The sequence below is a fragment of the Canis aureus genome, chromosome 37, assembly GCF_053574225.1.
Source record: "Canis aureus isolate CA01 chromosome 37, VMU_Caureus_v.1.0, whole genome shotgun sequence".
Lineage (NCBI taxonomy): Eukaryota > Metazoa > Chordata > Mammalia > Carnivora > Canidae > Canis > Canis aureus.
In genome coordinates this window covers 8,460,043-8,485,080 of record NC_135647.1, presented here as the reverse complement: position 1 = coordinate 8,485,080, position 25,038 = coordinate 8,460,043, and the positions used below count along the sequence as shown (strand labels likewise).

Below are 25,038 nucleotides of genomic sequence, written 5' to 3'. Positions count from 1 at the left end.
TAACTCTAATATTTGAACTAAAGAGCAAATGGAAACTTTTTTGCTTAATTAAATTTGGACATCAAAAACAAACTATATGGATTCTATTAGCCTATATTTTATAAAAATGTTTTATCTGAGTTAATATCATGTTATAACTTTAGCTTTTACAGTTCATATATACTAGTTTCCAATTTTGGAAGGACTCTTCATCTGTTACAAAATAACTGAATACATACATTGTTTATCATGTTACCCAATATCCCTTAGGTAGAGATCCAAATGATAGAGTCCATCCAAAATTTATTGTAATTGTCTTTCCAAAATAACTTGTAGCCTCCCTAATTACCACTCAATAAATACCATCCTAACCCACTGGGTTTCCTATATTGTTTTTGTGCCAAGCCTGTATTGTGCTTTGTCTTTTGTGAAACACAAAGTCAAATTCAGTTTCAGATATAGTAACCAACTAATCATAAGTTCCTGTTAAATTTCTCCTATTTCTCTAACTGATTTTTTATATCTGCTATTTTTTCCTTCTTAATGTTTATCTGCACTGTACAACTGTCTTTATATCGTAGTATCATAAAATATTGCTTATACTACAAGGGAAGGTCAATTGACAACTAGAAGATGGATGCATAGTTGCACAATTTACATAACATACATACATATACATATATATGATAGTATGGTGAAAATAAGATTGAAGGAGAGGATTTGATTCATTAGGGAGGAATTTTCTTCTTGGGGGAAAAAAATCTCCTCTGCATTGTTAGATGCTGTCTGCTTAAACAGTGGCCAGCCATTTACCATGAACAAGACACAAGTGTTTGGATGAGTATGTCCAAGTCATCATTTCAGTGGAAAAAACAACTTAAAATGCATATCACACTGATGAGTCCCCAGTTACTGCTCACATCATAAGAAAGTGGATGGAGAACCAGCAACATTGGTATTCAACTGAGAATACTAAGGGTATTCAATAAATAGGGGGTGATGACATGATTAGTATCTATGTGGCACTCTTTGAATATGAGAATAGATTATATATACAGATTTAGTCAATGTTTAGGCCATATTTGCCAGTCCTTATTCTTTTATGTTATCTTAAAATAAAGGCCATATGTTAAAATAAAGACATAAATTCTAAATCAATGTAATCCATTTGTCACTGATATGGAATTGAGTTTTAAAAATATGCCCTCCCTACAGTTCAGGTCATTTCTAGCAAGTGGATGATGCTGTCTATTTAGAATAGTAGTTTCAACAGGTAGATTTCTCCAGTTGTAGATAATTATGGAAAGAGTAAAAAAAGTAAATAAATATGCTATCGTGGGTCATATTAAAATAGTATAATCAACTCTACAAATATAGACAAATAAAAAGATGGATTGGGGAGCAAGATCTAAAAGCTAGAAAACATTTAAGCACCAAGGGACACTATGTCTACCCAACTCTTTCTCTTCATTTAATCAATCAAACAAATGTAACAAATTGCTGCTGTATATAAAGTATTTTTTTCTGGAAATGAAGAACACAAAATTCAATTAAGCAGTCTTTGCCTTTAAGGATCGTATGAGTTAGTTAGCATTTGTAACCATCTTGGGTACAAATATAATTTTAGGGTTCGAAGCCTCTGAAGCAATACCTGGCTCTATCCATCCTCACAGTTGTATATGCTCCTGCCTTACATCAGTTTGATTTTGTTTTACCCATCCTACTTTTTTAATGTCTTACCAGATTCTATTTCTATTTAAGGTAAGAAGTTGTATGCATATTTTTCCATTTCTATATTTTGTCTCTTCCAGGCCAACTGACAAAAGCCTCCCAGGAAACCTTCCTAAGCAGGCATGTACCTCTGCAGTCAGGTGAAAGTACCAGTCACTCAGGATTGACTTTTTTATAGAAGACCCTCTTTAAAGGTCAGTAGAATCTCGCCACACCAAACAATGCTAACATGTTTAATATATTAATAATTGAATGCCTCTTACTCTTCAAAGGGGGTATTCTTTGTCATTTTGAGAACTGGTTTCAAACAATATTATATGGTAATTATTCCTTATGATGCAATGAGCACCTTTGGACTCTTTTGTCATTCAGACAACTAAATGCACACCTGAGACTTCATTCCTCTATCACAGGTGTGTATGTTAGCATCACAAGTAGAAAATAAAGGATTTCAGAGTTTGAGTAAGATGAGAGATACATTTTTTCTGACCAGATTAAGTCCTATTTAAATCATTGTCAGCCACATGTCAGATTATTTCAGAAAGGGTATATACAGGAAAAAAACAATAAGAAAAAAAAAGACAAAAATTCCCAGGACCCTGGGTCTGCTAAAAGTTTACTTTAAAATGTGATGGATTTTTTCTATTTGTTATAATTCTGAATTATTCAGCAGCACTTTTGGATGCAGGGGAAAATGCACAAATATTGAGTTTTTGTATTTGGTCTACTTAATGTCACAGGTTCTGTATAATGTGACAGCATTGCATGATGTACATTGGAAAAATACATGTTCTGCTCACTTTATTCTCATAAAACCCTATTTCAAATTTTAAAGTGAAGGCAAATTTAGTGGCATGGTCCCTATGGGCTGTTATTTGAAACTCTGCAACTTTGGGCATGTAATATAGGACTATTCATTAATAAGATTATTTAGTTTGCAGATCATAAGAGTGTTCTGAAATTGATTTCAAAAGAATTACTACAGGATTTCCAGTTCCAACAATATGACCAACTCAGTCTGAAGGTCCTCCCAAAAGAAACCCTTAGAAATAATGGATAAAAGAGAACATAAAGACTCCTAACTCTGGGAAATGAACTAGGGGTGGTGGAAGGGGAGGAGGGTGGGGGGGGGAGGTTGGTGAATGGGTGACGGGCACTGAGGGGGGCACTTGACGGGATGAGCACTGGGTGTTATTCTGTATGCTGGTAAATTGAACACCAATAAAAAAATAAATTTATTATAAAAATTAAAAATAAAAGAGAGAACTAAAAGTCTTCTAAATGCTTAATTAGCTTTCGGGAATGAGAAAGTAATCTGTAGAAGCCAGGGGGGAGCCAAAGGGAGAACTAAAAATCAAAGTGGTAGGACCTGAGTGAACTTGGAGGGGAAGACTCTGTCTTACTCAACTAGGAGCTGGATGTTAGTATCCATGTGATGACTGAAGGTAAGCCCATCCGCTATATAAAAAGGGGAGTTAGAAAATAAGTTAGCTCATAAAACTGGGATCCTTGGAGATACACGAGGGAAAGAAGACAGAGAAAAAATCTGCCAGAAGGCAGAGGGAAAGAATAGGAAAAAAGAAAGATTATCTTTTCCCTAGGCTCTGCTGGAAAAGCAATGCACAAAAACAAAAAGCCTCTTTGAAATACAAACTCAAATACACTTTCTTCGTGGTCAAATATTACCACATTTTCTGGGAAACTTCAATCTAAGAATTAATCCAAAGCTTGATCAGGAACCACTGACAGTCCAGGTGCACCTAGACACTTCTAAAACTCAGGCCCGATGGATTGTCATGGAAACAATAAGCCCTACCTAGAAGATGTGGGCACAGTGAGAGTTACCAAACACAAAAAAATTACCCCAACATGTGCAAGACTATACAGTATTAGAAGTGCAAAGACTTTAGATGATAAAATAATAATTAGAAGGTAAAATTTATAGAGTAAAATACTCTATAAATTGGCTCCTGGACAATGCAGGGGTAAGTAGTACCAACCCCTGTGGAGTCAAAATTCCATGTATATCTTTTAATTCTCCCAAAACTTAACTACTAATAGCCTACTGTTGACCAGAAGCCTTACCAATAGCATAAACACTCACACATACTTTGTATGTTCTATGAATCATATTCCATATTCTTACAATAAGGGAAGCTAGAGGGATCCCTGGGTGGCGCAGCGGTTTGGCGCCTGCCTTTGGCCCAGGGCGCGATCCTGGAGACCCGGGATCGAATCCCAAGTCGGGCTCCCGGTGCATGGAGCCTGCTTCTCCCTCTGCCTGTGTCTCTGCGCCTCTCTCTCTCTCTCTCTGTGGCTATCATAAATAAATAAAAATTTTTAAAAAAAAAAGGGAAGCTAGAGAAAAAATATTATTAAGAAAATCATAAGGAAAATATCTTTACAGTACTGTATGGTATTTATGGGTGGAAAATCCACTCATAAGTGGACCCACACAGTTTAAACTCATGTTGTTCAAAAGTCAACTGTAATTAAAGGTATAAAATCCAATTGCCAAGTTACTTAGGCTAGAAATAAGACATTAGAAATAAGCCAATTAGAAGCCATAAAAATAAAAATGTAATCACTGAAATTAAAAACTCAATGGATAAATTTGAGAACAGATTAAAAATAGCTGAGAGAATATGTGGACTGCAGTACATATCTCAGGAGATTGCACAGTGTAATGGACTGAAAATCACAAAGATAGAAAATATTAAAAGACAGCAAAGACATATATTAGATAAAATGAGGAATTGCAACATGTGGCTAACATAAGTTCCAAAAGAAAAAGAGCAAGAGGTAGAATGCAAGGAGATGATGGCTGATTTTTTTTTAGAAATTATGAAAGACATAGGTCTTCAGATTGAAGATGTCTGTCCAATGGTTATGGAGTAGCATAAATAAAATCTATCCACACCCCAATACATCAACATGAAATCAAAGAATACCAAAAACGAGAAATTTAAAAGCCAACAGAAGGATGAGTGAATTATCTACAATGGGGCAAAAATTAGACAATAGATAATAGAGTCCACATAATAATGGAATATCTTTTTTTTTAGATTTATTTATTTATTCACGAGAGACACAGAGAGAGGCAGAGACACAGGCAGAGGGAGAAGAGAAGCAGGCTTCTTGTGGGGAGCCCGATGTGGGACTCGATCCTAGGACCCCGGGGTCAGGCCCTGAGCCAAAGGCAAGACACTCAACCACTGAGACACCCAGGTGCCTCAATAATGGAATATCTTGATAATATTTACAGAAAATAATTGTCAAGTAAGACTTTGCATCAAACTAACAATTTTTGAAGAGTGAGAAAAAAACCAAATCATTCTATCAAAAAAAAAAAAAAAAAGAAAGAAAGAAAAGAAAAAGCTATGGAAATTTACTTAACAAACATTCACTGAGACTGAGAGACATATTTAATGAAAAAAGAAACAAACTGAATGGAAGAAATAGGATGCGAGAAACAATGGTGAGCAAATAAATTAGCAAACAAGCATTGACTGATAAAAAAATAACTAAATGTGCTATAATAAAGACAAAATGTAAATTAAAATATTGCACAACAATTACCCACCTACTGTGGGTGGAGAAGGGTTGGGAGGTTGAAGAAAAAGAAATCTAGTTTCTTTTATTATCTTGAAAAATAGATAAACAACTTTAAATATTTAACAACTTTAAATATCTTCTATTCAAATTTTATGGGTAGCCATTAAGAAATACAAACAAAACTTTTATTTTTTCAAAACCAGTAGAAGAGAGAAAATGAGCATAAACAAAATTCAATACATTTAATAAATATTATAAAGAAAGGGGGAAAAGGAAGTGAAGAAAAATGTAATAATAAAGTAGTATAAAAATAAGTAGTGGGGAAAACAATGCAAATAACTCTAAATAAACAAAAAGCTGAAATAGCTGAAAAACAGTGATTCTTAGATTGTACTTTATTGTTTTTTAAGGTTTATTTATTCACTTGAAAGACGGCAAGCAGGAGCAGGGGGACAGACAGAGGGAGAGGGAGAGAGAGAATCTCAAGCAGACTCCCCAACTCAAGGCTCAATCCAATGACACTGAGATCATGACCTGAGCTGAAACCAAGAGTCTGATGCTCAACCAACTGAGCAACCCAGGAGCCCCAGACTGTATTTTTATTTTTTTAAAGATTTTATTTATTTATTCATGGGCGGGGGGGAGCAGAGACATGGGTAGTGGGGAGAAGCAGACTCTATGCAGTCCCGGGTCTCCAGGATCATGCCCTGGGCTGAAGGCGGCACTAAACCGCTGAGCCACCCGGGCTGCCCCCCAGATTATATTTTAAAGGTTAAACTCGGATGTAGTTAAATTAACCTGAGCACTGTTAATGCCTAGCCCTGCAACCCTGCACCTTGCAACTCCTCCTCCCACCTGAATTCCTCCACAGCCGCGGTTGATCACCTGACCTAGAGAGTTCCCCCATTCCACCCCATTCAAACACCTGTTCTCTTCTTCCCCACCTGAAGGCTTTTGTAAGTTTCCTAACTGCACAGAGGGTCAATCAGGATATGTGAGGGACTTAACATCCAGAGCAACCCTCAAAAGCACAGAATCAGTATATAAACTGCTCAGCCATGCGGAAAGTTTCTCGGAGGGTCCCCAAGGTGATTGAACCCCAGTTCTCAACCCTGCTTACTCACAAACCTCTTTGTCTTTCTACCCATCTCACTTCGCACCCATTTTTTCACTTAAACTTCTTGTCCTCAATCCCCAAATAAACTAGCTGAACCCAAATACAGGTTGCAGAGTTTGCTTTGGAGGAAGTAAGCTTCCTTGTATCATAAAAAAGAAATGCTTTAAACAACAAACAAGTATGATAAGACATAAATTCAAAGGAAAGTAAATAGAAGAGGGTTTATCAGGCAAATACTAAACAAAAGTGATGGAAGGAAGGAAGGAAGGATGGTTGGATGGGAGGATAGATAGATGGTAGATAGCTAGATGTCACTATAAAAAGATAAGAATGATTCTGAGCTTTGCACTCTCAAAAATATAGTCTCAAAAGTATTAAAGAATTCATAAAATTACAAAGAAATTGACAAAATAGCAATTACAGTAGGAGCTTGTAAGAGAATGTCTTTTAATTATTGATAGACCACACTGACTGAAACTCAGTAAAAGTAGTAAATAAATTTAGAGCGCAACCTTAGAAACATAGCTAGAACATACTAGACCACAATCCAAGTTTCACCAAATACCAAACAGTATATATCAAGTAATTCTCTGTGATGCAACAAAATTAAAATAATAAAAATATTACTAAATCCTCTCATCCATTTGGAAATTTAAAAAGCATCCCTAAATTACTCATAAGTCATAGAAGATATGAAAATGGAATTAGAACAAATGTAAAAACTGAATGACAAGGAGATATATGTAAAGCAGTAATTTGAAGAAAACTATAATCTTCTTAAATTGATTATACTAACATGAAAGGAAAATTAAAAATTAATGAAATAATCATCCAGTTGGAAAAAAATGAATAGAATATACTTGAAGAAAATTGAAGAAAGAAAATTGTTAAAGGCCAAAATGTTATAAACAGAAATGAAAAACACCAGAACTAATTAGAGCTCCACTGTCCAATCAGGTAGCCCCTTGCTTTGTGTGTCTATTGAGCACCTGAAATGGGATGAGTGTGGCTGTGAAACTGAATTTTTATTTAATCTCATTGACAGAAATAGAGATTTTAAAACTGAAGCAATACAAAGTAGCTTTCCATTCCATATTATTGTTTTGGTAGGATTTTATTGTTTTAGCAGAGTTACATTTCACTGTAACTATTGGAAGTGAATCATCCTATTTGAGTATAAAATACATCCCAGATTGGTGGGTTAGTATAAAAAAGAAGAAAATATTTCATTCATAATTTATATATTGGTACATGTTAAAAATGATATTTTGGATATATTATATTAAATATACTATTAAACTTAATTTCACCTGTGTTTTTTTTCCTTGTGTTTGAATGTAGCTATTAGAAGATTGTAAATTACTTATGTGGTTAACATTGCATGTCTACTGAACAGAGCTGACTTAGAGTTTAGTAGTGTTATTGAGTACAAGGTTAAAATACAAAATGCAATAGCATCTCTATGCAGCAAAATAAATTATAAATAAAATTTAATTATGATACTATTTGCAATTGCCACAAAATTATAAAGAACTAGGAGAAAAAGTACAGAAATACATAAAAGTATACCTAGATAAAAGGAGAAATATTCCATATAAAATGATTAAAAGTTTAAGTGTCTTAAAGATGATACTCTTCTCCAAATAAATGTATAAATTCACTGCAGTTCAATGTTTCTATATACTAGACATGAACAGTTGAAGGCAGAAATTTAAAAACTGCACTGTTTATACTTAGATATAAATCTGACAAAAATATTTGCAGAATCTGTATGTTAAATATCTGCAGAAGAACTGATGAAAGAAACCAAAAAAACCTATTAATATGAAAATTTCCCTCATATTGGTCTATGACTTCAACAAGATCCCCATCAATATCCCATTAGGATTTTGGCAGATAACAATGAGTGAATCTGAAATATATATGGAAACATAGAGGAATTCAAATAGACGAAACAGGGGCATCTAGGTGGCTCAGTCGGTTAAGTGTGTGCCTTTGGTTCAGGTCATAATGCTTGGGATCAAGCCCTGTGTCAGATTCCCTGCTCAGCAGAGAGTCTGCTTCTCCTTTTCCCTCTGCCTGTCATTCCCCCTGCTTGTGCATGCTCTCTGTCTCTCTGTCAAATAAACAAACAAACAAACAAACAAATCTATCTTTAAAAAAAAAGAATAGTTGAAACAATTTTGACAGAAAGTTGGAGTTCACACAATTGTATTTTTATCATCTACATAACTGTAGCTTTCTACAGTTATCAGTGTAGTATCAAGTAGGCCCACACAAATCTGGCGAATTGATCTAGACAAAGGTGCAAAGACAGTTAATGGGAAAGAATAGTCTTTTCAACACATGTTTCAAAATAGTTGGACAGTCATAATCAAGAAGCTGAGCATCAACCAATTCTTCATGCCCTATTATAAAAATTGAATTGGAATGGATCATAGACCTAAATGTAAAATGTACAACTATAAAATTTTTAAACATAACATAGGAAACAAGTCTTTGAAAGTTGGGTTAGGCCAAGAATTTTTACACATGAAACTATAGACACAACCAGTAAAAGAGATAAAGATGGTAATGTGGACTTTATCATAATTAAAATGTTTAAAGACATGGCTAGTAGAATAAAGAGCTAACCACCAAGTAAATGAACATATTTGCAAGTCACATATCTGATGGACTTGTATCCAGAATATATAAAGAACTCTTAAAAGTCAACAATAATGAAACAGACAAATTAACAAAAGAATGGACAAAAATTTGAGCAGATATATCATAAAAAAGACATACACATGGCAAATAAACACATGAAGCACAATGATATACTATTACATACCTATTAGAATGGCTAATATAAAAAAATCATAAATAGGAACTGACTGTGCCAAATCTGGTGAGGATGGAGATCAAGTGAAACTCTTCCATACATGGCTGGTGGGAATGCTAAATTGTTCAACCACCATAAAAAGCTGTTTGATAGCCTCTTAGAAGGTTAAACATACACTTCTCATATAGCTGAGATATTTCACTGCTATTTGCTCAATTAGAAACAGGCTGTTAAATATAAATGAGTTTGGTATAAGACAGAGATACCTTACATATCACTGGGGAAATGATGGACTAGTCAATAAAATGATGACAGAAATTAATGATGTATGATCATTACATACATCTAGATATGTAAGATCTAGAGATACAACTAGATCCTTACCCCACGTTGCATCCACATGCTGATGGCCACACACGAATGAAGTCCCAAACATGAAGAATTAACTTTGTAATTTTTTAGGGTAAAATATTTAAAAAATAGATCTATATGATATTAAGGTAAAAGAAAATTATTTTTATTTTTTTATTTTTTTTAAGATTTTATTTATTTATTCATGAGAGAGAGAGAGAGAGGCAGAGACACAGGCAGAGGGAGAAGCAGGCTCCATGCAGGGAGCCTGACATGGAACTCCATCCCGGGTCTCCATGATTAGGCTGGGCTGAAGGCAGTGCTAAACCACTAAGCCACCCAGGTTGCCCAGAAAATTTTTATATAAGCACAAAACCACGAAAGAGAAAAAAATGCTAAATTTGAGAACATTACAAAAAACAATTCTTCAATGTGAAAGCACTTCTTAAATTAAAAAAAAAAATCAGATTGGAAGATTTTGTCTTACATTTAACTGACAAATTAATACTATCCAGGACATAGAATTCCTTTTAAAGGCACCTGGGTGGCTTGGTCGGTTAAGTGTCTGACTTTGGCTGGGGTCATGATCTCAGGATCGTGGGCCCAAGCCATGCACTGGGCTTCCTACTGAGTGGGGAATCTGCTTCTCCCTCTGCCCATCACCCCACTTATGCACACGCTCTCTCTCTTTTTCTAATAAATAAATATAATCTTTTTAAAAACTAGAAAAAATTCCTTGGGACGCCTGGGTGTCTCAGTGGTTGAGCAACAGCCTTTGGCTCAGGTCATGATCCTGGAGTCCTGCGATCCAGTCCCACATCAGGCTCCTTGCAGGGAGCCTGCTTCTCCCTCAGCCTATGTTTCTGCCTCTCTCTGTGTCTCTCATGAATAAATAAATAAAATCTTAAAAGAAAAAAAGAAAGAAAAAACACTCTGGCGACTGATGGTGACAATGGGAGAGGCTGTGCATAAGGGGGGGTGCAGGGAGTATATGGGAAATTTTTGCTCCTTCCTCTCAACTTTGTTGTAAGTCTACATGGCTCTACAAAGTCTATTTTTTATGCACAGAAAAGATTCACAACCATTTCTCATGAGTGGCATCCTCTGAGGAGGGAGAGAGAACAAGTGGGGTGAGAATTTGGGTGTATCAGTAGAGTTCCACTTGTGTAAGAAGGGGTGGGGAGAGAGAAGGAGAGAGAGAAGATGTGAACTAAATATGGTGCATATTAACAACTATTTAAACTTGGTGTTGTGCCTATTTTCTGCATGAATTTTTTCATAATCTTTAAACAATTTCTCTACAGAAACACAGCATTTCATAAATGTGTTAAACAATGTTAAAGTTATTAGAACACACATTTCTCTTCTAAAATAGCTTTATTGGGGGATCCCTGGGTGGCTCAGCGGTTTGGCGCCTGCCCTAGTTCCAGGGGCGATCCTGGAGTTTCGGGATCAAGTCCGCATTGGGCTCCCTGCATGGAGCCTGCTTCTCCCTCTGCCTGTGTCTTTGCCTCTCTCTCTCTCTATGTCTATAATAAATAAATAAATAAATAAATAAATAAATAAATAAATAAATCTTTAAAAAATAAAAAAACAAAATAACTCTATTAAGGGGCAACGCTCATTTACTTAATGTACTTCTGAAAAGTAAACTCTATTGCTATTACATGTATACTCCTCAATGAAAGATTGGAGTAAAACACTGAGCAGTAAGTATAGAGTTCAGAATTTACCACAAAGGGAAAAGGTGATGGATTATTGGATTATCTCAATTATGATCTGTCTCTGATGTTCTTATATATATTGCTGATTAGGTATTTCGCATTTTTTTCAGTAAATATCAGACTTCTTTCTTTCTTTTCTTTTCTTTTTTTTTTTTTTTTTTTTTTAGAGAAATTGAGAGAGAGAGCACAAGCAGAGGGAGTAGGATCCTTGCTGGGCAGAGAGCTCTACGCAGGGCTCGATCTCAAGACCCTAGGATTATGCCCCCAGCAGGAGGCAGATGTTCAACTGACTGAACTATCCAGGTGCCGCTATTGGACTAACATTCTAAGAGCATTTCTTCATTTTGCCTGAGGGGGCGGACCCTTAGATAAGGAAATGACATGAAAACTGGAAGCTTAGAGAAGCTGAGTCTCTCACCCTATGTCCTGGTGTACTTGTTCCTACTGAAGCCCACAATATATTGTAAGTTGTCAATGCCCAACCCAGGAAATGATATTCAGAAAGGTCTTCATGCCTCCTCTACTCTGAGCAGGATACCATGAATTATTTAATTTCCTATAATTCCTTAATCTTCTTTTTACAAAAAAAAAAAAAGTTTTTCCTCTACTTTGACAGTTATATCACTTTTTTTTTTTCTCCCAGTGCCTTCACGAAGTTCTTGATATGAAAGCTTAGCCTTCCTAGATGGCTGTTATTTGAAATGAAAAGCTGCATGAGTCTTGTCAGCCTCCATCTTACACTATTTAATTTTCACTCTGGAGTTCACAAAATGGCCATTTCTATAATGCATTCCATGTTTCAGGATAGAGAAGATTGCTAGCACAGTAAATATCCATCTAAGCCTTCATTCTCATCAACAAAACATGTCGTTTGTAGTACCCACACATCAACAGAACTTCCTCAGCCCGCCACTACTGCTTTTTCATAATTATATTTTATAATCCTCCTTTACACACGAGAGCTCAATTCACTTCCTCCTACAATGCATTAGCATCCTCTTCAAATCCATTAGTGGTATCACAAGCTCCACAGCATCGTTCCCTCTTCAAAATATTTTATTATTAAGTTACTGTACTGTGAGCTGGGAGTCTATGAATATTTAAGCAAGGCATTGTATGTTTATGTACACTCTGCCAAGACAAAAAAAAAGCCTATTTGCCCTAATATTTTGGCAGTGGTTTAAAAGCTGCTATGTTTTTGAAAAGAAATGTTTGTTTAAGTTGAAAATGATTGGCTATAAATAAGTACAGAATACATTTTTTTAAAAAAAATCTTGGTGATTTAAACATTACCTGTTCTTCAGGCCTCAAGTTAAGTGTCAGTGCTAGTTAACAGCTAGGATAGGAAGAGGCAAACAGACCCCAGTGGTCTGAAGCCAGAAAAATTTAGTAGCACTGCTAACTCATTCCAGTTTTGCTGGCTCAATGTTCACTTGTTAGCATTTGAAACCAATTAGCCCTACATCTCATTAGTGGTTATGGTGACATCTCCACTATCGTTCATAAATTTTTAAGATACACCATTCAAGTTAGTTGGGTAAATGTATGGACATCGATAATCCATTGATTTCATCCAAAATAACATTAATCACATGATTTGGAACATTCCATAGTTGAGATGCAATGATCAGAAAAAGCCAAAAGTTTGAAATGTCCATCAACGAATAAATGGACAAACAAATATGGTACGTTCACATATGGAATATTTTTCAGCAATAAAAAAGGAGCAAAGTACTGCTATATCGTACAACACAGATAAAACTTGAAAGCATTATACTAAGTGAAAGAAGCCAGTTACAAAAAGCAACATATTATACAATTCCATTTATATGAAATGTCCAAAGTAGATAAATCTATACAGACCAAAGGTTCATATTAGTGGTTGCTTAGTGTTGGTGGTGGGGAGGAGGATAAGGGATGGGTTTATTAGTAATAAACAGAATCTGTTTGTTGAAGATGGCATCTTCAGGAATGCTCTGATCTTAAAAGCTCAGATGGTCTCAAGCTGATTCCTGTTTGGGCTACGTATAGTCCCCAGGAAGCACTCCTGTGCATTTGTCTCACCAATGTCAGATAATGCAGGCCACATAACACAGCAGCTGCTTGTTGCTCAACTTGTCCAACTGGAGTTGGCCAGCCTGTTTGTGTCTCAGGGAGGATTTCTACCATCCACGGGGGTCCCCGCACCACGGAGAACATATATCAAGGGTTGTCTCAGTAAAAGCCTTCTTATTAAGTTGAAGAATTGAACTCGGTTTCTTACTGAGTTGGAGTACAAAAAGGGAACTCAGAAAACACACAAAAGTGTCTCCAAAAATTCTCTCTGTCTGTCCATTTTCTCCTTCTTGTATCCATTTATCTCCCTTATTTGGTAGAGGGAGTTAAAATTTTTCTGAATGATTTTTGCCACTTTTTAAATCTTTGTTTAGGGATCCCTGGGTGGTGCAGCGGTTTGGCGCCTGCCTTTGGCCCAGGGCGCGGTCCTGGAGACCCGGGATCGAATCCCACGTCGGGCTCCCGGTGCATGGAGCCTGCTTCTCCCTCTGCCTGTGTCTCTGCCTCTCTCTCTCTCTCTCACTGTGTGCCTATCATAAATAAATAAAAGTTTTAAAAAAATAAATAAATCTTTGTTTAGCACAACTCAGTTTGGCATTTGGTACCTAAGACATCGTGTGTGTGTCTGTGTGTGTGTGTTTATATATAAAGATATCTTTATGTTTATTTCTGACTCTTCTATAGAACTATTAGTTTGGCAATGGCATTGACTAGGTCTGTTATATTCATCACGCCATACACAGTATTTATTTCAGTATGTGGCACTTAATAGGCATTCATACAATATTTGTACAGTGAATGAATGAACGAACACAATTTTTTTTACTTATTCATGAAAATATATAAAGCTAATTCAGAAGATCCCCTACCCAGCTCTAGCCATGAAATCATACAAGTCCCAAAAGCAATTACCATTTTTTCCACAAGAAATGCTTTTTCATTTTGAACCTTTCCTGTAAATGCATCAGTTAAGTAATAAACATTATTTCCAGAGTTCTACACAGTTCTGCCAAAATGTCAATCATACTATGACACAAACAGGCTTTTTTTAAAAACTAAAGCAATTTACAATACAATTGTATACTAAGTGCCATGAATTCTCAGTTAGCTATACAAAATATCAGGCCTCTCTGCTAATGAAATGAAGGGAAATATAATTGACAGTTATCTTATGAGATTTCATTGTAATGCACATGATGTTATAATAAATCTAGTTACCAGAAATTCTGTGGCACACTGTTTAAAGTATATCAATTGATTGCCTTGGAGTCAGCTTATTTTGAAATTCCTGATTGTGAGCATTGAAGTGAGTGTACTACACATATGAAGTATATTAGAATAGGCCTTTTCCAAATCCAATACATATGATCAGTGTAGGAGCCCCACAAAAACCTCTGTTACCATCTACTGTCAATTTGTAACAGATGCTGTGGCAATAAAAATTACAATTTAAAACAAATAAAAAGACTTTCCATATTAGCCTTTCCATGGTGCCTTCTCTGAGTTAGTCATTCCAAAGAAAAACCCCTAACTCTTTGCAAAACAGAACCATTCAAAAGTCAAGAACAAACAAAAGTGAAGTTCTATGTGAAATTAATTTGAGAACTGTATCTTGAGTGAGATTTTATCTAACTTTTAAAAAGCAGGGGTTTTGTTTGATTTTAAGAAGAGCAGAATGATGGCATTGTTTTTGTTCCTGCTGCTGGTATTTAATCAGCAATACCCTTAAAAGATCCATTAACGTGAAAGTCCACTAGGTCTACAGAATGCTTAAGATAGCTTAATTTGTGACCGAATTTATGACCAAGTGAGAGAAATATGTTTCTTTTTGTAAACTGAAGTGTTCAGAATATCTATACTTAAAGTGAAAATATCATTCAAAATGTAAATTTATTTTGAGCATTTGTGTAGGAAAATATCCAGATGTTTAATGAAACTATTTTTAAAATTAGGTTGTCTTTTTATTATTGAGTTGTAAGAGTTTTTCATTCTAGATACAAGTCCCTTATCAGATACATGATTAGCAAATATTTTTACCATTATGTGGGTTGCCTTTTCACTTTCTTAATAGTATTCTTTGAAGCACAGAATGTTTAAATTTTGAAGTCTAGTGCATTATTTTTTTTCTTATGTTGTTTGTGCTTTTGGTGGTATCATATCTAAAAAACAATCACCTAATCCAGAGTCAAAAATATTTGTGATTCCATTTTCTTCCCAAAGTTTTATATTTCAACCATTTAAATTATAAATTTGAGTTAATTTTTATATATGGTGTGAGGTAGGAGTCAAACTTTATTTTTCTACATATAGACACCTGGTTGTCCCACCATTAACCCAGTACCATTTGTTGAAAGATTATTCTCTCCTCTATTGGCACTTTTTAAAAAGATTTTATTTATTTATTTGACACAGAGGGAGAGAGAACAAGCAAGGGAAGCAGTAGGCACGGGGAGAGGGAGAAGCAGACTCCCCACTGAGCAGGGAGCTTGATGGAGGACTCAATCCCAGGACCCCAGCCAAAGGTAGATCCTAACCAAATGAGCCACCCTGGCCCTCCCCACTGGCACTCTTGAAGAAAATCTCTTGACCTTAAATGGACTTATTTCTGAACTATTAATTATGTTCCACTGATATATATGCCTATCTTTATGCCAATACCACACTGTGTTGATTGCTGTAGCTCTACATGAAGGTTTGAAATTAGGAAGTGTGAGTCCTTCAGCTTTGTTCTATTTTTCAAAAAAATTTTAGCTATTCTGGGCCCTTTGCAATTCTATATGGATTTTAGGATCAAGTGATTTGTTTCTACAAAAATGAAACTACAATTTGGTAAGTATTGTATTATATCTGTAGATCCCCTTGGGCACTATCATCAGCTAACAATATTAAATTGTACTAACCATGAACACAGGGAGTCTTTCTATTATTAGATCTTCTTTAATTTCTTTCATGATATTTTGTAGTTTTCAGTGTACAAATTTGTTGTCTACTATAAAAATTACCACATACTGGGCAGCTTGTAAACAATAAATATTAATTTCTCACAGTTCCAGCAGCTGGAAGTTCAGGCTCATGGTGCCAATATGGCCACATTCTGATGAAGGCCCCCTAGTTAGCACCTTCTGGCTGTGAGCTCATCTGGTAGGAAGGAGCTAGGGATCTCTCTGGAGCCTTTTTCATAAGTCACAAATTCCATCCATGAGAGTTCCACCCTCTGACTTCACCTCCTTAGGGCCCTACCTTCTAATACCATCACATTGGTCATTTGCATTTTAACATATGAGTTTTGGGGAGACATAAATATTCAGACCATAGCAACAAGTCTTTCAATTGTTTCAAAATGTATACCTAAGTATTTTATTATTTTTTGATATTATTGTAATTGGGATTGTTTTCTTAATTTATTGTTTTTTTGTTAGTGTTCAGAAATATGAATGATTTTTGCATACTGATCTTGTATCCTGTCACATAGGTGAACACATTTATTAGTTTATTACTTCCTCTTTAGCTTTCCTGAGGTATAACTGATGATTAAACATTGTATATATTTAAAACGCATAACCTGATAACTTTATATACATTGTGAAATAATTACTACAATCAAGCTAATTAATATATCCATCACCTCATAGTTATCATCGTCTTTTGTGTGCATGTCGACAACACTCAGACTGAACCTATTTTTATATTTCCAGTCCTACCTTCAGCAGTATTTAGACATATTCTGAGTTCAGAAACCAGTCATTGGGAAGAGTACAGAGCAAAGGCAAGGGAGAAGCAAGAGAAGACCAGTCAGATGTTACATCAGGGGTAAGAGCAAAGGGACAGAGTCTACCTACAAATGTGTGGATGTTTAAGCATTCTTCAAAGTCCCACCTTTGGCCCCTTCCTTTCTCAATTTGGTTTTCTTTTTTCTTTCCCTCTTATTTTTGTATTTTTTCCCTGGATGAACTTATCCACTTCTCTGGTATTACAGAGACTAAGAATTGCCTCCAAATATCCTCTTTTCTCCCACACTTTTAAATAAAATTCCAATTTTTTGCTGGGCATATGTCCATCAGTTGAATTTCTACATTACCTAGGGTCCCTTGAACCTAATTTAAAACATGTGACTACATTCTAGCAAATGAGATGTAAACAAAGATGTGATACTTCCAAGGCCCTTATTATTATTACTATTAATTATTATTATTATTATTCCAGTATAATTAACACACAGAGGTATATCAGTTTCAGGTATACAATATAGTGATCCAACAATTCTATACATTACTCAGCCTAGGGTCTTTTTTTAAAAAAGGACAGTCAAAGCCTACTTTTTTCCCCTGCTATGAATAAACAAATAATATGTCAGTGTTAGAACTCCGATAGCAGTTTTTGACCTAGAGATATCTAAGCAGTGAACTGGCAGGAGACAAGGTATTTGTAAAATTGCCATTCTCTGTCTCAATTATGGAATATATATATATATATATATATATATATATATATATATATATAATTATTATTTTGTTGTTTCATTAAGTCACTGTTACCTGAATACAGTAAAACTGAATCCTGACTTATAAGTGTAATATTAGGCAGTCACTTCATAATCAATGTTCCCTGTCCTGCTTTCTCCACAAAGGTTTTGTCCTAAATATCCAGCCACCTACCAGATAGTTGACTTGAATGTATTTAAACAAACAGCAATAAGAAACTTTATTTTTTTTTTGCAATAAGAAACTTTAGCAAGAATAGCACAAAACTTACATTTCCTCAAAAATATGGTCTTTTCCCTGTATTTCCTAGCTCATATTGAGAGAACATCATCCATTTATTTGCCAAGTAAAATGCCTGGAAACTCTTCTGCTTCCACATACTCACCATTTGCCAATAACCAGCATCACTCTTCCAAGGCTTACAGGGTCTTCCCAACTATTTCTCTTCATCCCTATTTCCATCATTCTGGTTTTGACCCTCACCTAGCCTTGCCTGAATTACAGTAACAGCCTCTTAACTGATATGCCTGCATCTCAGCTCTATTAACTTCTACAATCCCACATAAATATCTGATAGCACCATATCCCTGCTGAAAATCTTTTAATGGCTTCCACCAAGAATGAAATGAACCCAAATTTCCTGGCAGTGCATACAAAGCCCTTCAGGATATAGTAAGGACTGACTCCCCTAATGTAACTCCTAATACATGACCCTTCCTGTACTGTCTACTGTCTCCTTCCTTTGCCTATAAAGCAGTTGCCTTTGGAAAGCCACACTGTTCCAGGCTTCTAAATCTTTGCCATGCTGTTCTCTCACCTAGAATGACCTTCTCCCTACTTACATCCTTAGAGAATTCATCTAAATATGCATCTCAGGTGATAATACTGCTACAAAGCTATTACTGAAATCTACTTAATAAAATTCACATATATCTTTAAAGTTGTACTTTTCAAATTACATGGCAATTGTTTATTTGCACATTTGACTTCTATAATAAACAGTGATGCTGTTGAATTAAGATTTATATCTTTTCATCTTGGTAGCTCCACCACCCAGAAAATAATAGGTATTTATTACAATAGTGGTAATAACAGCTAACACTAATTGAAAATTTACTGGACACTGATATTGTTCAAAATACTTTATTTGTATCTCCATGAATCATCAAAGCAACCAAGACACTACATCTCAAAGAACTAGAAAAGAACAAACTGAACTGAAAGTTAGTAGAAGGAAAGTTATAACAAAGAGCAGAGCAGAAATAAATGAAATAGAATCTGAAAAGATAATAGAAAAGATCAATAAAGAGTTGCTTTCTGAAAAGAAAAAAATAGACAAATCCTTAATGAGATTATCAAGAAAAAAGGAAAGGGCCCAAATAAATAAAATTACAAATGGTAGAGGAGACATTAAAATTGATGCCATACAAATACAAAGGATTATAAAAAGGACTACTATAAACAATTATATATCAACATACTGGACAACCTAGAAGTAATTATCCATTACTAGGATAATTTATCCAATTCCTAGAGGCATACAACCTACTAAGACTGAATCATGGTGAAATAGAAAATCTGAACACATGGATTACTAGTCAGGAGACTGAATTACAATCAAAAACATTCCAGTAAACATAAGTCCAGGACCAGATTACTTTATTAGTAAATTCTACCAAACATTCAAAAAAGAATGAATACCAATCCTTCTCAAACTTCAAAAAAGCAGAACAGGACAGAATACTTCTAAACTCATTTTATGAGGTCAACATTATCAAGAAAATGGTATCAAGATACCAAAACCAGGTGAGAACACCACAAGAAAAGAAGATAACAGGCCAATATTCCTGATGATCATAGATGCAAAAATCCTCAACAAAATTCTAGCAAATCAAATTCAACAATACATTAAAAGGATCATATGATCAAGGGCAATTTACTTCAGGGATCCAAGGATGGTTCAACATCTACAAATCAAGATGATACATGACATTAACAAAATGAAATATGAAAATATATGATCATCTCAATAGGTACAAAAAAAGCAATTAACAAAATGCAATATGCATTTATAACAAAACTCTCAACAAAGTGGAAGTAGAGGAAATGTACCTCAACACAATAAAGATCTTATGATAAGCCCATAGCATCATGCTCAATGGTGAAAGACTGAAAGCTTTTCCTCTAAGAACAGGAACTAGACAACGAAGCTCATTCTTGCCACTTTTTTTCAACACAATATTTGGAATCCCATCCAGAGCAATTAGCAAAGAAAAATAAATCAAAACATCAAAACTAGAGAGGAAGACGTAAAGCTCTCAGTATTTGCAAATGACATAATATTATATATATAAAACCCTGAAGACTCTACCAAAAAGCTATTAGTGTAAATAAAAATTTCAGTATGTTGCAGGACACAAAATCAACATGTGAAAATCAGTTGGACTTCTATACACTAACAATAAACTGCCAAAAAGATAAATTAGGAAAACAATCCCATTCCATTTACAATTTCATCAAAAAAAATAAAATACCTAGAAAATTTAACCAAGAAGGTGAAAAATCTATACTATGAAAACTATAAGATATTGATGAAAGAAATTAAAGATGTGAATAAATGAAAAAAACTCAATGTTCATGGATTAGAAAAATTAATATTGTTAAAATGCCCATACTACCAAAAATGATCTACAGATTCAAGGCAATCCCTATCAAATTCTAATGGCGTTTTTACAGAAGTGGATAATTCTAAAACTTCCATAGAACTACAAAAGGCCCTGAATAGATAAAGCAATCTTGAGAAAAAAAGAACAAAGTTTGAGGCAACATACTGCCTGATTTCAAACTATATTACAAAACTATAATAATCAAAGCAATATGATATTCTCATAGAAACAGACACACAGGGAATCCCTGGGTGGCTCAGCGGTTTTGCTCCTGCTTTTGGCTCAGAGCTTGATCCTGGAGTCCCGAGATCGAGTCCCGCATCGGGCTCCTTGAATGGAGCCTGCTTCTCCCTCCGCCTGTGTCTCTGCCTCTGTGTGTGTGTGTGTGTGTGTGTGTCTCATGGATAATAAACTCTTTTAAAAACAAAACAACAAAAAAACAGACACACAGATCAACAGAACTAAAAAAGAGCCTAGAAATAAAACCAAGCATAATTACTTTTTGACAAAGGTGCCAAAAATACACAATAGAGAAAGGATAGTCTCTTCAATATATGACGTTGAATAAGATAGAAAGAATGAACCTGGACCCCTCTATTATACCACACATAAAAATCAACTCAAAATGAATTAAAAACTTGCATGTGAGGCTTAAAATGGTAAAACTCCTAGAGGAAAATGTGGGGGGTAAGCTCCTTAACATTGGTCTTGGCAAAGAGCTTTTGTGATTTGACACCAAAAGCAAAAGCAACAAAAGCAAAAATTAACAAGTAGGACTATATCAAACTAAGTTTTGCTCAACAAAGGAAACCATAAGTGAAATGAAAAGGCAACCTATGGAATGAGAAAAGACATTTTCAAATAACATATCTGATAAAAAGCTAATATCCAAAATATACAAGGAATTCATACACATCAATAACAAAAACACCAATAACTCAATTAAAAAATAGGTAAAGGACCTGAATAGACATTATTCCAAAGAGGGCATACAAATGGCCAACAGGTACATGAAAAGGTGTTCAACAGCTAATCATTAAAGAAATGCAAATCAAAACCACAATGAGGTGTCATCTCACATTTTTTATGATGTGTATCATTAAAAAGACAAGAGATAACAAATGCTGGCAAAGATGCAGAGAACTGAAAACTGTTAGGTAGTGATGGTGGGAATGTAAACTGATGCAGCCACAGTGAAAAGCAGTATGCAGGTTTCTCAAGAAATTAAAAACAGAACTACTGGAGCGCTTGTGTGGCTCAGTTGGTTGAGCATTTGACTCTTGGTTTTGGCTTAGGTCATGATCTCAGGGTCCTGAGACTGAGCCCCACATCAAACTCCTTGCTCAACATGGAGTTGGCTTGGGATTCTCTCTCCCTTTCTGCCCTCCCTTCCCCCCAGCTCTCTAAATCAATCAACCTATCAATCAATCAATCAATCAATCTTTTAAAAATAGAACTACTATGCAATCCAACAATCCCACTTCTGGGTATATATACAAAGGAAAAAAAAAAAAACTTGTCCCAAAAAGGTATCTGTACTTCTATGTTCATTGCAGCATTATTCACAATAGCCAAAGTATAGAAATAACCTCAATAACCTCAGTGTTTGTCAATGAATGAATAGATCAAGAAAAATGTATACATATATATATTGTATGGAATATTATTTAGCCTTAAACAAGAAGGAAAATCTGTCATTTGCAACAACATGGATGAACCTTGAGGACATTATGCTAAGTGAAATAAGCCAGACAGAAAGAGGCAAATACTACATGGTATCATTATATGTGGAACTGAAAAAAAAAAAAAGCAGAATTCATAGAAACAAAAAGCAAAAAAGTAGTTGTCAGGGGCTCGAGGGTGGGGGGAAATGGAGAGGTTGTTAAAATGGCATAAACTCCCAGTTATAAGATAAAGTCTGAGGATCTAATGTATAAAATGGTATGTATAATCGATATTACTGTATTGTATAAATGAAAATTACTAACAGAGTAGAACTAAATGTTCTCACAAAAAATAGGGGGAATAATTATATGGGGGATGGATGTTTTAATTGACTCAATTGGAATCCTTTTCCAATGTATACATGTATACATCAAATTACCACACACACTTTAAAAATCTTATAATTATATTTGTACTTATACCTCAATAAAGCTGAAAAAAATAATAGAATACAAATTCCTGGTCTCAAGATCTACTGAATCAGCTTTCCAAAAAAGAAGAACATTGATTTAAAGTATATGCAAAACTTCTGGGAATTTTAAACGTGCTCTGCTATTTTAATTCCAATCCAGTATTGCAAGTGTGCTATAATTTCAATTTCCCCAAGCCTATCAGGCTAATAAATCTCTTGAAAGGTAAAGCTTTGGTAGTACTCATTATTAGTGAACCCATGCTGGTTCCCAGTACTACTGCTCCACAAACTATTCCTTTAATGAATTACTATAGAAAGTTTCCAGATATCAGCTTGCAGTTTTAAAACATATTTTGTCTCCTCCTGATGACTGAGGAAAAACTTTCTACTCAATGGTATTCTATTGTTGCACACATTTTCTATTTCTAGCAGTAATTCTGCAAATTACTTCTATATTATAAGATGCAATGCATCTGAACCTAATGTGTGGAACTCATTTCAGCAATCTGGATGTTTTCTTCCTCTTAAAAATGTTTGTCCTATCCTTGTAAATGGTTGAGAATTTAATAGTAATATTTTTTGAAAAAAAAATAATAGTAATATTTTTTGAATATTATCTTTTGTTGACTAAGATCTGTATTATTTAAAAATGTCTCTTTATGCAAACTGTTTTATTCATAATTTTTAAATATGTTTCTTCACGTAAATTAACTAGAGAATTGTCAATTCAGACAAAAGCACAATCAGGAGGGAAGGAGTTTATACATCACATTGTGCAGAGATAACTTCTACATCTTAAAGGTTTGACGTCTTTAAGCCTATGCGATGTAAGTTTAATTAAATTCTCTTTGTTATTTCATGAGCAAAGTGAGATCAGTTCTCGAATTAGAACATAGATTTCCCAATTCTAATCCAGGACCCTTTCCATTTTACCATGAGGTTTCAAAGCTGTAGAACGCTAACATAACACAAATTTCAGCATTTTTTAAGTTAGAAAGATTGTATCAGACAAGCAGGGTTCAAAAATTAGTGGATATCCTTTGGACAGTTCCCATATCCTCCCTTAGGTCAGCTGCCTCATCAAAAGTATTCTACACCTCATGTTCTATTTTTGTAAAATCAAATGAGTTGAAGTACATAGTGCCTGGGAGTATTATAATTAGTCATATGATATCTTCTTATTATGACTAATAATGACAGAATTAATTTTTTGGTATAATGATATGGTCTAAAGGAGAGGAACTTGTTCTATTGTCTGAAATATTTATTCTAAATGAGTTTAAATCTCTCTGCTTTTTATATCTCACAGAATTTTATGATATGGTACTAATATTTTGCATTTTGAGCTAATGAAAAGTAGGATACTTAAGAATATAACTCAAATTAAAATTAGTGTTGCCACTTTCATACAGATGGTATAAAAAGTTATGATGTTACTAAAGACTCAGCTGGATTCCTGTCAGGGCTAATAATGCTTGAACTTCATCAGTTATTCGTGCAATTAAAAAATCCTTTCAACATTTCTTCACAAACCACACCTCCTCTCAAATAATTCCTCTTCTTCATTCCAAGGCATGCTTAGAGCCTGCTGACTTGATCAATTTATCAGACTGAAGAGAACAAACAAGGAGAGAAGTCCTGTCTCCTCTCCCAATCACACACCAAGTATTCCATCAGATGACAGAGCTTCTGTATTCTCCAACAAGAAACACTAAAGTTTAGATATAAGGCACCCAATTGGACTTCCAATTATTACAGAGAAAATTAAGCTTTGTTGCATTATTTTTTTCTGCATCCATAATTAGATGTTTTAAAGCAACAGAGTATGTGCTATATAATATGGTTGTATTGTAGACTATGTGTACCATACCAATATTGATGCAGTCATAATTTAAAAAAAATTAAAAATCAAGCCTTGACATGATGCAGTTTAAACTTTAGTAATAAACTCTGATAAAAATCAGACATCTCTCTCCAATAAATTTTATATCTTCTCTTAAGATGTCCCATGTCATCCATTGTGACAGAGCAGAAGTGTGAGGGTGTATATAACACATTAAATATGATAGTTGTCTGACTTCAAGCGGAAATACTTTTCAATTCAAAAGAATACAAAAATAACCCTTCAGGGATGCCTGGGTGGCTCAGTGGTTGAGCATCTGCCTTTGGCCCAGGGCAAGATCCTGGGGTCCCAGGATCAAGTCCCACATCAGGCTCCCTGCATGGAGCCTGCTTCTCCCTCTGCCTGTGTCTCTGCCTCTCTCTCTCCTTGTGTCTCTCATGAATAAGTAAATAAAATCTAAAAAAAAAAAAAAAAAAAAAAAAAAACCTTCAAATGTGATTGATCATTAAATCTATCAAAGTCACAGTTCAAGACCGAACTTTTTATCACTCTGTGATAAAACCCATCTAAAGAAA

At 34.8% G+C, this 25,038-nt stretch overlaps 1 long non-coding RNA gene across 30 annotated transcripts in view; it reads right to left on the bottom strand.

Moving 5' to 3' along the window:
- LOC144306781 (uncharacterized) overlaps window positions 1–25,038 on the bottom strand; it is a 350,851-nt gene that overhangs the window by 156,858 nt on the left and 168,955 nt on the right. For 3 of the 30 annotated variants that reach the window (XR_013373848.1, XR_013373869.1, XR_013373888.1), the window contains one exon: window positions 12,320–13,866. The exons of the other annotated variants lie outside the window; for them this stretch is intronic. This is a non-coding gene — a long non-coding RNA (uncharacterized LOC144306781). Of the gene's footprint in view, window positions 1–12,319; window positions 13,867–25,038 lie in introns of those variants that run through there. 30 annotated transcript variants of the gene reach the window in all.